This window comes from Pipra filicauda, unplaced genomic scaffold (genome assembly GCF_003945595.2).
Source record: "Pipra filicauda isolate LSUMZ 115617 unplaced genomic scaffold, ASM394559v2 scaffold314_size1190085_pilon, whole genome shotgun sequence".
NCBI classification, from domain to species: Eukaryota; Metazoa; Chordata; class Aves; order Passeriformes; family Pipridae; genus Pipra; species Pipra filicauda.
The window spans coordinates 416,572-429,071 of record NW_024104437.1 but is presented as its reverse complement, the minus strand read 5'-3'; the positions used below and the strand labels follow the sequence as shown (position 1 = coordinate 429,071).

At 36.8% G+C, this 12,500-nt stretch overlaps 1 protein-coding gene across 11 annotated transcripts in view; it reads right to left on the bottom strand.

Annotated features, from left to right (window-relative positions):
* Positions 1-12,500, bottom strand: part of MAGI2 (membrane associated guanylate kinase, WW and PDZ domain containing 2) — a 722,750-nt gene that overhangs the window by 405,947 nt on the left and 304,303 nt on the right. The gene's annotated exons all lie outside the window — the stretch shown is intronic.

Below are 12,500 nucleotides of genomic sequence, written 5' to 3'. Positions count from 1 at the left end.
AAGACTCTCCCTAGTATCTCTTACAGAGTATCACTTCAGGAAAATTAAACCTTCTGAAAAGCATAAAATGAAGAATTACAGTACATGACAGCTCAGTCTAACTCACTCCAATTTTACCTCTGCAAAAGCCACTGGGAATATCTGTGACAGCCCATCTCCAAAAGCAGTGCATGACAGGGCAGAGTGGTAAAATATAGAGTGAATTAAGAGGAGGGAAAAAGTGTTTCTGTGAAGTAAGTGAAGTGATTCTTTTATATTATCTGCAAAAACAGAATGCAAAATATATATAGCAGACCACCTATTAGCAAGGGCAAAGCTAAGGTTAATTTTATATTTTCTCATTTCCCAGAGTTTTAAATACGACAAGTAAAAACACTGGTGGTTAGCTGTGAATCAGGCTACAGAGGGAAATTCATAAATCTGTAGGTAACTCATATATATTTCAATTAATTTGCTGGACTACTTTCCATAAACACCAATTTTGATTTTTGTGAAGTTTTGTGAGTGCTAAAATATGAGAGCAAGCCCATTTTTATAAAAGACTTGAAGTGGATTTAGGTGGATACGGCTATTGCAAAACTTGAAAGCTGAGATGCTTTTGCAATTAGGCAAAAGGAAGTTTGTTTTTTTTTTCACTCTTGACTACATTATTACAGGAGAAGAATAATCATCATTCCCATTATTTCCATAATTCCCATCATTGGATGCTGGAGTTACTAATATACTAAGCGACATGGATTATTGGTTTCTCTTAAATCTAAATAGCATCAACCTCTGTGTGTTACACTACTTCTAAGTAAAAAAAAGAAGGCAGATGTTTTACAGATCTCTGGTTTTGAAAGAATATGTGCAGGGCTAAGGCTCCTTGCAGGGGGTTCATAATGATCAGCACAAAGCCTGTCTGGTGCAGGAGTGTGCTGGGTTCCGGGTTCTTTGTGAAAGAACATGCCTAGTCCCTGAATAGGGAAGAGTGAAACACTTAGTTTCACTCAGGTCACATCCACTGACCTGGATGTTATGGAGCAGTGTAATATATAAATGCTACTTGGCTTTTCCCCCAGCTTGTGTTTATAACTGAAATGCATAGTTTCTTTTTAGATGATTTTACATGCCTGCTCCTGACCATTCTTAAACCATTGAACTCACCTTTTTAATTGCAGATTAAAAAAAATAATAAAAAAATCATCATCCTTAATAAAGACAAAGGTTGGGTGAGAAAGTTCTGGACAAAATTAAAATTAATGGGTAAAATGTATAGTATTTAAATAGCAGACAATTCTTATTTGTTATGAGAATTATGAGAGCTATCTCAAAATACTTCATCCTATAAGTTTTTTTCCTAATGACAGAGAGTGCAGAAGTACTGCATTCTTGAAAGGAGAGAAAAAAACTACAGAAAAATGTGCTGGGGGAACAGAGCACAAAATGTGTTCTCACTGTTGTCACTTTCTGCCGTCATGAAAGGACATGGGACAGACTCAGGAGGAGACAGTTTTTCTAAGAAAATTGGTTTTGTTATAATAACAACTTGTGTTAGTCTTTCAGAAAGTCAGCTCTGAGTTCATTTTTTCCCCGACCTCTGATGGATTTGGGGGAACGATTCTTTACAATAACATCATGCAAATTGAAACACAGTATCTGTGCTTTAAACTCCATACAACTTAAGATGGAAAACTGTAAATCATTGTGGGCCTCCTGAATTAAAGACAAATTTAGGTAAGTCTATACATACTCAAGAGGTAGCATACTGTTGGAAGAAGTACCTAGTCCACAGGAATTTTAGAAGAAGAAATTAAAGTATTTGATTTTATCTAAAGAGGTCTTAAATCACAGTATTTGTGTTACTATATTCATCAAACTGTGAGTTGATTTGAAATGGAAATATATGTCTTTAGAGTAAAAGGAATGTGCAGATGGTCTTGGATGACTGAGAAACAAAATGAGTACTAGCACAAAATGAGCACAAACTGTTCATTTTATGAGTTGTCATGGAGAGAATTATGAATGGAAAATATTCTTACACACTAACGAAGGCAGGAGAGCCCTGAAAGCTGCATTAATTATACTGTAACTGCATTACTCCAGTATGGACAATTTGTTGTACAGTATTTCTTATTTCAAGTGCTGAGAAACTACTGTGTAAAACCAGATGCAGATACGTCAGTTTTCTGAAGAGTAAGACAAAACATTTAGACTTGAAGGAAGAAACTAGCTATATGGGAAAAAGTTTGCTTATTCATAGAAAATAACTTCAGCAAAAGTGAACATGCCAAACCTGAGAAAAGGTCAGAAAGGACAGCAGTGCTGCATTTAATTTTCATGCCAAGGTAGGAGACTAAAGCAGAAATCTCTGTGTTTCTTTCTGTAAAGACAGAGCTTGGATAGGTGATGCAGAGTAAGTTAACAAATGTGAGTACTGATAAGAATGACCAACTGACTGTAGTTCTGGTATGATATCAGTATATTACTGAGTGATGAGAATTCAATGACTGAATAAGTTGCTAAAGTTATCATAAAGTAAATTTATTCATTTAATGGTTTATCTGATAGAAAGGAAGATTGTCAAATCAATATAATGTGTCATATTTCTGAATTTATTGCTAGAGGACTTGCATTGCCCATGAAGGAGAAAAAGCCAATGCCATCAACATTGGGAATAGGATTTTCAAAATACCTCCACAATGTCACAGGAAGCCAGCCTTTGAGGTGCTCTGTTACCTACCCATGGCAACAAAAAGTTCAGGAGACACCATTTTAAATCAGACACCTTCAGGATCCATTATTATCCATAGGACTTGATGATGTAAAATCAAACGGAGCAACTTATGTTTGAAACGATGCCAAAGCTCAGGAAAATAAAAGAAAAAAAAATCATATTGCATTTTAGTCACCAGTTGTGAGTACCAAAATTACACTTTGATGGTCATGTGAATTTGAACATGTTCTTCACCTTCCGTCACTGTGCTGGCAGGACAGTAAAAGCAGAGGCAAAAAGAACCTGATTCTCATTTGAAAGATAAAATACTCCAGATGGGATGCAGCATACTGCTGGTTCTGGAGGCAGTTCCCCCATGTAAGGTGGTTTTCAGATTTTGAGATCAACTCTGTTTAAAGCAAATTCCCTTCAGACTGCCACAGCCTGTAGTCATGATTTGATGGATACACAAAGAAAAACTCAGTGTCTATTTTAATTAATGATGATCTGATATTGCCATCAAGAGTGGTGTGAAAACAGATGTGTATAGTGAGGACATGCACTTCTTCTTTAATACAATAAATTCACTGAGACGTGAATCAAGATTAGTGTGATATATAATACAGTGTTATTTCTGAATAAGATAAATGTTTGATTTTCTTACTATTCAAGTACCTCCAGAAGCTATTTCTTTAGCTAGACTCTAATACAGTCACATATATAAAAAAATTAAAATTCATGCCAAATGCTCATCTCTTTCTGCATCATTTTCTTCAGCTGTTCTATTCAGTCTGAAGATTCCTCACCATGTGTATGAAAGGTTGTTATTTGCAGTGTCTTCATCAAGAGAGGTAAGAAATCTTAGGTGCCTACATGTGGTACACACACAATACAGCATAAATTTAGTCTCAATATTTGTAAAACACTTCTTGTTCAACAAAGAAAACTTTTTTATTTCTTTTGGCAGTCCGTAGTTTTCATGGGAAGTAGCCAGCCAGTAACAAGCAGTGGGTTTTACTGGTTAAATTCATTAGGACCAGGTGCCTTATTTGTGCTTATATTTGCAATAAGTCCCTGTTTTTTAATATGAAAAAATGAAAGTTGCTTTTCTTTTGATTCTAGCAAATGTAAAATGTTTAAAATAATTGTATAATCAAATGTGAAAATATAATATAAATATTTGTGAAATAACTAAGGTACTGATTTTTAAAGTTCTCCTTTACTGTATTTCACACAACATTATTTTTGTTTTCTCTAAATTTTTTTGGCATTAATTCTTTTTAGGAATTTACATAGAATTTCCAATATTTTCTTATAAAGTGCTTTAAAACTTACCTGCTTATATCTCATTGCCAGTCAGTATATATAGGCCACCTTGGATTTGTGGTTCATTGGAGGAAGGAGGCAGGAGTTTTAGTTGTAGGTTTGGTTGTTTTTTTAAAAATCAGGAGGTCTACTAATCAGGCTATCCTACCTACTGCCTGATCAAAGTCTCTTCAGCTGGTTTTTGAGGGGTTGAGTTACGATGCTGTGCACTGACCTTAACTGGCACTTTGGACGCTTCATTTTGGTTTGCAAATGTGCATAGCAGCTCACCACAAAATGAGTAAAACCCAACAGATTTGCATGGGTCCTCACAAAGTTTCTATCTGGCAGGAGGTGGCTGCTTGACATAAAGTGGAAGGGCACCTCAGCTTCCACGCAAAGTCTATGAAGTTCACGCTCTCCTCGTATTACCAGTCCACATGGGTGACAATGACTGGATTATCTTGCATGATTTTATTTGAAGAGAAATAACAGAATAAAGAATTAAGATTCAATTTTGCTCTGATATCTTTGTTAACTGTAGAAATTGTCCCTTTAAGCAACTTCTACCAGAAAAATAAATGGACAAGGCTTACAGACATTGGCATTCTTTAAAGAAAAAGCATTGCAGTAATAATAGTACATTACAATATGATGGCCCTATTCATGTTAGGTTTCCAATTTTTTAGAGGACCTGCACTTAATTGAATAATTCCAGCTACATAACTCAAAGAAAGACAAATTTCCAGAACGGAAATGAATGCCTAAAACCAATATGCTGCTACTTAAAAATGGGAGGAATGTTTCAGGAAGAAACGACTGCATTCCAATCTCAGCTTTCATACAGAATGTACTACATGACAATGGCAAAGGCAGGTAAATGCTGGACATTTGTTTCTACACTAGCATGACTAATGCTTACTTTTGGTGATCATTAATCCAATTATCTGTTCCTTTTCACCTACATAACATTCCCATCAAGTCTGAGGTCCCCTCCAAAACAAAGTAATTTTTCTCCAATGTATTCAACCAAATAAAAATCTCCTTTTTATACAAAAGTTTCTAAAGGTCATACTTTGGAATAGAAAAGCTGCAATATTGAGTTCCAAAAAAGTTAAAATGAGATATTTCCCTTCCCTCTCTATAATTCAGCTAAGAGCTTAAAGCAAAGATCTCATGGAATTTAAGCCCTGAACTGCATTTTTCGGGAAACATACTATTATTCAAAAAAAAGTCACCAATAACTAAGCTTATTACGACCACTGCCTTAACACAGCTTTGTGCTGGAGATATGCACATTTAAGTGTAAAAGAATAAAAAAAAAAAAAAGTGCTGTTACAGCACTGCTGTTATACTTAGAGATTTGAGTATTTTTCTAAACAAGACATAATTTTTTTAAAATAAGTATTTTAGTACACATCTACAAATCCTAAAAATACATATTTTAAAACCAGAAACTTCTAATTATAGTATGAAGAAAACTATAAGCAAAAGTATTACCTAACTGCTCTGAATTGCTCTCTTCCATCAAAGATTTGTTTCATTTTGTTCACAAAATCCATTGTTTCTGAGAAGTGTTCTAATTAACAGCTTAGCTACAGTTATAAAATATTTTCCATGTGACTCACTTTTCTCTGGTACAAGACAGATAAGAAATAAATAGGTTTTCCCTCCTAGAAATGCTGTTAACCCTTTTAAATCAGCTGGTTCATTCCAAACAAATTTCCCTTGATATACTTAGTACTTCATCCAACAAAAGAAAAACAAACCAACTTCACTTGAACATTAATATAGGGTTTCCTTCTAGCTACCATTCTAATTAATCACACAATCAATAATGAAATATTTCTAACCTCATTTGTAACAAAATATAGATCTAGATACACTACTTCAAAGAGAATATTTCTCAACTCAGTAAAATTTACAACAGATATGCATAAAGTAAATCTAATGGGAACATTCTAAAGCAGTCCTGTTTCCATGTGAGAAGTATGACTTTGCCTAAACTGCTGTTCCTTTCAACATTATTATATAGTGTCAAGTGATTTATATAGTGAAAGATAATCACTCTGTAAACAATTGAAAGATAATTGGGGATATATTTGCAGTAGGAAAAAAAATCTTCCTTGCAGTTGTACCTACATACTGAAATCTTGTTCTTTGAGTTATACCTAGAAATTGAAGTATAATTGAGAGACAGCAGTTTACGTTAGTGCAGAGCAAATTTGCCATGGCTTCATCCTCTCTGTCTTCCCTCATTCATTATGACAGTTTGAGATGTCCCGAAGGTGAGGAAAGTACTTTTACAGGAATAATCCTGTGCCACATCCACTTTCCAACCTTGCTCACAAGTCATACAATCCCCATGTCAGCATAGAGTAGGTGCTTCTTAAGATATGACTACCCGGGACTAAAACGCAGTTGCATAACCTACCCCCAAAAAATGTCTATTTTGTATTGCACCAACCTGTCAATACAGTGTGGTTCAAATTTCACAGACACCTGCTAAGCAGAATGCTTTTGTTGCTTCATTGCTACCCTGCATATTACAGATTTAACTCAAAGGCTGGACTCTGGGTGGCTTACCACAACTCTTCTAAACAACAGTTCAACAAGTTTTCAATCCACCTCACAGTCCATTTATTTAATCCATACTACTTCAGTTAGTCTATGAGGATAATATCGGAGACAGTGTGGAAAGTCTTGCTAAAGTCAAGATATACATCATCTCCTGCCCTGCTCTCATTCACCAAGTTAGTTATTTCACTTCGCAAAGGCATGATCAGGCATGATTTCTGCTTTATAAATCCATACTGAGTATTTCCAATCACCTTTTTGTCCTTAACACATTTAGTAACGGCCTCCAAGATTCTTCACTCCATCATCTTACCAAGGACTTAAGTGAGGCTGGCGAGCCTGCAGTTCCCTGGATCCTCCTCCTTGCTCTTCTCAGATCGAGAGTAACATTTGCTTTCTGCCAGTCCTTAGGAACCCTTCTGGGCAGCTGTGGCCTTTCAAATATAACCAGCAGTGGCCTTGCAGCTACTGGCCAGCTCCCTCAGTACTAAGGGGTACATCCCTGCAACCACAGTTCAGTATGTCCTATCTTATTCTATCTGTTTAAATGTTCCCTTACCTGATCCTCCTTCACTGAGGGAAGGTCTTCTTTTCTCCAGACTTTCTATTGGTTTTAGGGACCTGGAATTGCTGGAGAATGGTCTTACCAGTACAGACCAAGACAAACAAGACACAGTACCTCATCCTTTCCCACATCTTTCATCACCAGGTACTCTGCACTGTTCAGCAGCAGGAACACATTTGCCCCAGTTTTGTTTTTGCTTCTTGTTGCCCATCATGTCCCTTACCAGATTTAACTACAGGAGGGCTTTGACATTCCTAACCCTGTTCCTGCATGTTTGTACAGTGTTTCTACATTTTTTCCAGGTCACATGCTGCTGCTTTCACCAGTAAATACTATGTTTTTGATGCAAACTAAGCTTACTTGCAGAGTTACAGTTATTTTTTGTGTGTACATAAACTTTAATTCCATTTAGTAATTTGGAGTTTAGTACAATATTCTCTCATGTTGAAAACACTGTTGGTTTGAAATCCACTCTTTTGGACATTTTTATATTTCTAAAAAATAATAATTGCAAAATCCATAACTTATTATAATTACCAAGTTAATTCTGCCTACAAAGGAAAATGTCTCATTGCCAAATCATGGTTTTCCTTCATCCAATATAATCATTTGATTAGGCATTCTGTTCCATATTTCCCTAATGATTTTAATTTTTTCCTCTGGAGACTGAATTTTTAGTCTTGTTTTTCAGATGAATGTCATAGCTCATAAAGAATCAACTTACTTCTAGCTTATTCACAGATAATGATAATAAAATGGGGGAAACATCAAGGATGATTTATTATACCACATCGAGCAGTGAAGAAAAAAAAATCTTGTCAGCTGTACTCACTTCTTTTTATTTAAATGAATGCAAAAATGTCCTCCTTCTCCATCTTTTCAAAAGTAATGTTTATTTGCATCTGATTTCTCAACAATACTACATCGTATAAAAGAATGAAATGGCATTTCTGAATGCACAGTTGGTAGACTGAGCGTGCACTGGTGTTTGCAACTTAACTGTCTTAAAATCCTTGCTTGCAATATTTCTAGATACCATTGACAGTCCTCTTTAAGTGCCTTTTAAAATGTGATACACACTATTAGGAGAAGATAAATTATTGGGGATTGATAGGCAGTAAGAGCATGTGTCAGCGGGAGAGATGTAACTCTGCAGAGAGCCATGCACATCTGCCTCTGTCTGGTGCATCGCTTTGGGTACCAACCTCTACTGTCCATGGTTTTCAGAGCAAACGTGCTCAGGATTTCCACTGACCCCAGTGGAAAATGACTGCATCCATGCTTTATCCCCATGTTTATGCAATCCTTTGCTGGACCGACCAAGGGATACTGGCTTATGGCACAAAAAGGGAATAGAATCCAATTTCCTTTCTCACATCTGTAACACCCCCGTAGGTCTTGGAATAGTTTTTAGAAAAGCCAAAACAATCCTTCAAAATGTACTCTGTTTTCTTACTATATTCAGCCAATGTGAATTAGTCGTAGTCATAAAAATATTTTTATAATAGACTTACACTTCACAAACAGAAGGCATTTATTTCTGTTCTTACACATTATAGTAAAAAAAAAGAAATAAAATATTGGGTAAATAACATTTTTTCTTTTTTCTTTTTTTTTTTTCCCCAGAAAAGTAGATTTCCAGTTTCTTTAATTTTTTCCAGAAAAGTACTTTCCAGTGACATATGGAACCCCTTTCTATTTTTGATGGTTTGCAAGATACTGCAAACTAAGACCAAGGTAAATCCACTGCCTGTTTAGCAGAATCTGAAGGTTGCCCTTCCTGTACAGCCATCCAGAAATATCAGTCTTGGAAGGAAACTGTTTCTGTTAGTCCTTGAAAATTCCTTGATAATGAGCAAAAGATTAATGGTACAGAGGAGGAAAGGGAATATCTGAGAGGTGTATAGCTCTGTCCCTTGAAGTGTGGTTAGTGTGGCATTGCCAGATCAGCTGCTCCAGGGCATGGTGGTGGTTATGAATGCTGCTCATGTTTCCAGATGAGCTGCATTCCTTCTTTTCTTATGCTTCCAACAAGCTTATGGTGAATGAGTGGGAAGCAGGAGAGGAGATTTCAGCCTTTGCCAAGCTTGGAAGCTCTCTGTGCCTGAATTGTCACTGGTGTAATAGAACACCAAGGCCTACAATGAAGACGACAGACTATTGTCTGTTTTTAGAGACAAAGTGGCAGAAACTGCCAAGAGTGAGTCCCGTGTGTGCCTGTGTGTATGAGGTGAGAAAAAAGGGAGCCTGGAAGAAAAGCTTTATTTAGAAGCAGCATGTAAGCTGCTTCCAGGCTCATTGCTACTGGAGTCTTTTGTACTGAGATATTTTAAAAGAAAATTTAATACCATTTTTTTAAAAAAAGAAATTCTTCCACATTCTCAAGCTTTATGTTACTTTATGAGTGGAGATAATGAATTGCAGACTTCCCTGTGGAGGGCATGTTGCTTTCTTGTGGATTAGGAGAACAACACAAACTCCTCACAAACTGATTAATTAGATACAGGACTGAATTCTTCCTAGCAGAATTCCAGAATATATATACAGAGGGCATAGATAAATTTACATCTTTAGTATTCCTTAAGTAATAAGTTGCAAAACCTTTTCAGCTCAACTTTCACACAGAACTGGCACTGTTTATCTATCAATGACAAAGATAAATACTTCAGTGACACTGAGATGTGATGAATATGATTATAGAGTGGTTAAGGTAAATAGTTCTCAATACGAAACTTTAACTGCAAACAATGGGAAATCAGTAGGAAAAATGCTTGCGTAATCAAGATCAATCTCTGGGCTCTAAATCAGATTAAGGAAGTTTTGATGTTGCTTTAGGCTCTGAAAAAATAAGGATTCAGAACCTATACTTAAAGTACTAATTTTTGAATACTGGCCCTCATTTTTAAAGTTTTAAATATGATGGTAAAACTATATTGAAGAATTTCATATGAAATAGAACAGACAATTTAAAGGAATATTAAGGGGCAGATCTTACCTGTTTCACATTGAGGAATATTTTTACTTCACAGAAATTGATATGTCAATTTGCAGACTAGTGAGGGATTAATTTTGGCTAATTTTAGCAACAGAAATAATAGATGTCGACTCTAACCTAATCATGTAGACTGCCTTACAAAAAGAGACAGGAATGTCCACAGGGCAATGTTTTCTACTTACCTTTAGTACTTATCTCAGGGTAGGTGAATTAGCCTCCAGTAGCACCTATCTCTTTCTGCTGACTGTTAGGAAAGCCTAAGCAACTATCTCAGATTTATATGCTTAGCTGATTATTGCACCTTCCTTGTGAAATATTCATAATGTACCTCGGGAAAGAAAGATGTCTCCAGATAGTCCACTGAAAAATCTAAAGCCTTTTTTTTTTTAATTTATTTGTCCATGTGCTTATTTGCAGAGAATCAGAGAGAAATTTGGAATTTAGAGCTTCAGTGTACCCTCAAAATGAGCACATCACTGGACTGAAAAGGTATCTTTGTTGCTTGTGCTTACAAAAGTACAACAAATGTTCTCTCATGTGCTTGCAAAGATACACAAAGACTTTTGAAAATGCTTGGACAGTTAACATCCAAGGTTTCCCAACAGGAAAGCCTGTTAGGTATTTGACATTTTACTGGGTGCTCAAACACCATCTCAATTGCTTTTATATAAGTTTGAAAATATGGACTGTTCAAAAGTCATGGATTCACATTTGTGTGTTTATACATGCTCTGGCACCAAAGCCATTGAATGATTCACAAAAGACAAGAGTAAGTTCTGACATCACTGGAACTAATAAAACATGATTTGTTATAGAAGTGTCTTGTGACTGATTGACCTTGATGTCCAACTGAAACATTTATAAATCTGTGCAAATCTAATTATTTAATTAATTAGAGTCCTCTAGTTCTGTCACATGCAGTTAAAATACAACAAATTCAAAAGTTTTTAAAGGGAACACAAAGACAGATACATGCAGACAGTGGGGATCTGTGATCCTTGCCTTCTGTGCAAATGGTTGCAGAAACTTTGAGCCATTCAACCTAAAGCTCTAACTGATTATTATCATCTAGTTTTATTCAACTTGTTGCAATCTTACTCAACTTGTTTATCAGTGACCTGGACAAAGGGATAGAATGCACTCTGAGGAATTTTGCTCATGAAATGAAGCTGTGGAGAGTGGCTGATACACACCTGAAAGCTGTGCTGCCATTCAGTGGTACCCTGATACTCTGGAGAGTTGAGTGGAGACAATAAAGAGGTTCAACCAGGGCAAGTGTAGGAGAAATAACCACAAGTACCAGCACAGGGGGGCTGACCTACTAGAGGGCAGTTCTGCAGAAAAAGACCTGGGGGTCTTGGTGGATGACAAGTTGACCATGAGCTGGCAGTGTGCCCTGGAGGCCATGAGGGCCAATGGCATCCTGGAATATCAGGAAAGTGTGGCCAACAAGTTGAGGGAGGTGATCCTCCCCCACTGCTGGGTCCTAGTGAGGCTGTATCTGGAGTACTGTGTTCAATTCTGGTCTCCACAGCTCAAGAAAGACAAGGAGATACTGGAGAGGGCCCAGTGGAGGGTCATAAAGATGATTAGAGTCTGGAGCAACTGTCTTAGGAAGTGACGGAGCTGGGTCTATTTAGCGTAGGGAAGAGAAGGTAGAGGGGATCTCATTAATGCATATGAATATCTCAATGGCAGGCATCAAGAAAATGGTGCCAGACTTTTCAGTGGTGCCCAGCAACAGGATGAGGAGCAATGGCCACAAACTAAAACACAAGAAGTTCCATTTCTTCTTGAGGAAGAACTTTACATTGAGGGTGGCAGAGCACTGGAGCAGGCTGCCCAGAGAGGTCATGGAGTCTCCCTCTCTGGAGACATTCCAAACCCACTTGGATGCGTTCCTGTGTAACCTGCACTGGAGGCCCCTGCCTTGGTGGGGGGAGTTGGACTTGGTGATCTCCAGAGGTCCCTTCCAGCCCTAATAATTCTATGATATTGTGATCACAATTAAAACAATGAACATACAGCAAATATATCTGATACAGGACTTTTCACCTTTCTTTGCAATCTACAGGTAAAGGTTGTAACGGAAAAGTGTAGAGCTCCAGGCAAGCGTCAGGTCATACAAATGGAAATGCAAAAGCAAAAAAAAGACCACAGCTGCAGAAGTGGCCTTCTCTGAGACTCCTACAAACAATGTCATTATTTACTCTGTCTGTAGCAGTTATGTCAACTGAACTCATAGTAAAAGAAATTCACCAGGAGGGAAAGAAATGTAAACACATGGTTCAAAAATGTATACATTTATCCTACTGGGGAAAATATTTTTCATTTTTTTCACATACAAAGTAAAAAAAAAAAGA